This window comes from Copadichromis virginalis, linkage group LG3 (genome assembly GCF_057382275.1).
Source record: "Copadichromis virginalis isolate Kocher_CV1m ecotype Utaka linkage group LG3, C_Virginalis_male_GT1.1, whole genome shotgun sequence".
Lineage (NCBI taxonomy): Eukaryota > Metazoa > Chordata > Actinopteri > Cichliformes > Cichlidae > Copadichromis > Copadichromis virginalis.
In genome coordinates this window covers 61,091,617-61,095,143 of record NC_140620.1, presented here as the reverse complement: position 1 = coordinate 61,095,143, position 3,527 = coordinate 61,091,617, and the positions used below count along the sequence as shown (strand labels likewise).

General features: G+C 36.9%; 1 long non-coding RNA gene across 2 annotated transcripts; it reads right to left on the bottom strand.

Annotated features, from left to right (window-relative positions):
* Positions 1-303: 303 nt before the first annotated feature.
* Positions 304-3,299, bottom strand: LOC146716450 (uncharacterized). 2 transcript variants are annotated; one of them, XR_014919191.1, is made up of 3 exons: positions 1,283-3,299; positions 772-955; positions 304-610 (listed from the first exon to the last, which is right to left on the bottom strand). It is a non-coding gene; the product is annotated as an uncharacterized LOC146716450 (long non-coding RNA). The 2 variants fall into 2 exon arrangements; XR_014919190.1 differs by lacking the exon at positions 1,283-3,299 and having other exon boundaries at positions 772-1,272.
* Positions 3,300-3,527: the final 228 nt, after the last annotated feature.

Sequence of the window (3,527 nt, the reverse complement as noted above, 5' to 3'; positions counted from 1 at the left end):
CCTTCACCACATCTTCATCACCTGCTGTTCCAGACAACCAACTTATACCTGAACCACTGCAGGTTAATCATCATCATTAGTAAAGGAAAAAAAGGTGAGTGTCTTATTATTTTTATTTTGCAGTGTGTCACTGTTACTACAGAGCACACTGAAACATGTGACAGGAAAGAATAACTGAGTGCAGAAAGGCATTTATATTAAATCGGATTTAAACTTTGTTCTTAATGAACCGGATCTATTATGACCTGGACTTTTATCTATAAAATGGGCTTGTGAAACCCAGAGAAAAACTCTCTCAATATATCTGTAGATATAAATATATATTTATCCAAATCACATCAAGTAAAAAAGGCAAAATGACAAAATTAAAAAAAATAATAACAAAAAGTATAAATGAAAACACAAAATTTTAAGGCAAAAACAAATATCTTGATGTCTTAATACGATGAATATAAAATATAAAGTAATACAACAAGGTTAAATATCTAAACATTTAAACTACTTCAGCTTTTCAAAGCTTCTTTTTCCAGTTGAAAATGACATCATCACGCCTGAATCTGCTTCCAGGAGCCGTCCAGATCAGGCTTGTTCAGGATATTTAGAAATCGTCCTAACAGTTGAAAAATAAAAAATAAACAGAGAACAAAGTAATATATATGATTAGAAATAAATAAAAAAGAAAACTATAAATAAAACGACTTCTTTCATTTAAAGAAAAAGGTCTATCAGTCCTCTTGTCGTGTGTGTTTGCAGCTCACAAAGACGACTTACTGAGCTTCAGGATCCAAAAGGATGTATCTGCCAAATTCTTAATGTGGAAAAATGTCCATGTGTTTTCTTCTCCAGGAGACGATGAAGACACTGTTTGTCTGCACGATGCTCGTGCTGCTCTTTGCTTCCGGATTTTCCAAAGTGAACAATTTTCAACCAAGCGAGCACCGACCTGAAGAAACACCTTATGAAAAGTTTAGAAGACAGCATGTAGATGCTAAGATGACTGAAAAGCTGTGTAACACAGAAATATCAAATAGGAATATCTACAAACTTGACAACAGTTGTAAGGAAACCAACACATTCATCCTCAGCATTCCAGCAAAGGTCAAATCCATTTGTAGAGGTGATGGGAGGTACGATGAAAATAGCGGCATGACGTATAGTACCGCAACGTTTCGCATAATTAAATGTAAGCTAAAGCATCAGGGAGCCAGGAAACCCAGCTGCCAGTATGAAGGCAGGCTTCTCACCAACAGGATCATTGTCGTGAAATGTGAAGGGAAGTTACCTGTGCACTTCGATCGGGACCTTCTACCCTCTGAGCGCAACGATGGCGAGCAACTATGAGGAAAGAGTGGTGTGGAGGGGGGCGTGGTCTGCGATGCTGCTGCAGGTGAGATGGATGTACCTGCGCTGCATTTGCTATCACGCCTCGCCAACTTAAAAGGCTTTGTGCTGTCTGAGTTGTTGGTGTTGTGGATGTGTTGGCTGGCAGTCCACAGACAGACTGATTTACACAACTGTGGAAAAAATAAAATTAATAAATAAAATAAATTGGAAAACATAGATGTGTCATTATTTCATATAGATTTCAAATAACATACCATTTGATGTCAACATGGTTTAGTTGCATTTGCAGTGCTCGTGCTGTTATATTCTTATGATTCTGTTCATTTTATGAGTGTATCCTTCAGCCTTGCTTCACATATTTACTGCTGCTTGATCAGCTTTAGTCCTGCTAGCATCAGCACAGGTAGAAACAGATCACACATCAGAGAATCGGCCGTGCATCTAAATGCAAATGGAAACTAAAAATGAAAACATAGATAACTGAGCTGAACTTCATAGATCTGAAAGTTGACCAATGCATACATAGTGCTAAAAATCAGGTATCGGGAAAACACATTATTTTATATTATGCTGAAGTCAATTGTTATCCTTTTTTAAAACTATATCATATAATAAAGTCTGTTTTGAAGTTTACTATGGTAAAAAAAATATTTTAAGGCTCTTCAGATATACTGTAACTTCATAGGTATGAACCATCAAAGCATTTTCATCATGAATATAAAACTTCATTAGGTAGATCTGTTCAAATACTCATTAATGCAAATATCTGATCAGCCAATCACATGGCAGCAACTCAATGCAGGTGTAAAAGGTGAGGTCTAAAAAGAACCTTTAAGAAAATATGAATCATCTTAATCAGTCTTTAATTATGAAGCAATGGCCTAACTCCCTCTGACAAACAGACCTGTGGCAAAATTTATAAACCACTTTTGACTTTTTCCAAGGTGAACATTGTCTGGCAGCAGGTGCCCTTCCCCTCCCAGATCACGGTTCATATCTGATTTTCAGCTCTAAAGTTTATTTTTCTCTTCATAACAACTGTGCAAAGGATGATTTCTGAGGATGATGACTCATTTAAAATGCTTGGATGCTGACAATTATGCAGAGTCAGGCATGGAAAGGCTGCTCTTTGTGACAGGTGGGTGCTGTCATACATGGGTGTAGCTGCCAGCTGTCCTCGAGGCTTCACCTCTGCTAAACGTGTGTCTCTGAACTTGACCTCGTCTCATAAACTCTCCTGTGATTTTTATTTTGCATCCTTGGTTATTCAAATGAATGATTAATATATTAATATGAATCTATACAGATTTGTCCACACTGGATATGACAGTAAGAGTTAGTAAAGCTCTGTTAACGTGTCCCTCTACAGCCTGTTGTTTCTTAGTTTCACCAGTGAAACTGAATTAAAAACAAAACATAGATGACATATTGTCGCCTAGGCAACCACCAAGCTCCCAGTGCCTACAGACATTCACTAAAACATGCTGGTCATTGGATCGTTTGAATAAATACCTTTAACTAAATATCAATGTTTTCGACATGTCTTAGTTTACATTATTACACAGTTATTATGAGAGAGCATGTCTAATATTTTTCCACTAAACAGTCGTCTTCTCCTTTGGTTTGTTTGTAACAACCATTTATAAAAACTTGTGTTTTGCTTTTGTTTTATTTTTAACTGCAATTCTGGTCGAGTAGCTTTTATAGTGTTAATTCAACATATACTACAAAATAAAATGACTTTTTTTAAAGTACATTTGTGGACATTTTATTTTCAAACTATCCAATCACAGAATCAAATGCACAAAGCCTGTGATGTCATCAAAGGCACAAAGCTTGTGATGTCATCACATTCTGTCATTGGAAGGAGAAATTCAGTCAACTGTAGCAACTCTTTGGTGGCAGAACTACAAAACAACCTGTTTGTTAAAACCAAGATAAGGAAGACACAGAGACGCAGAAGCAGACGCAGACGCAGAAGTAGACGCAGAAGCAGACACATATAAAATGGCAGAAGCATAGATGGAAGTGGTCGTGAGCCCAAATATAACAGTTTTGCAAAGATCGGAAAATGACCTCAAAAAAGCCCAAACACCAAATCCTGAAACACGTCCTCTGGCACAAGTTCAAACAGAAGTGGTCGTGAAAGGCAAGAAAAAAAGGGGGCAAAAACAGAAAAGAGT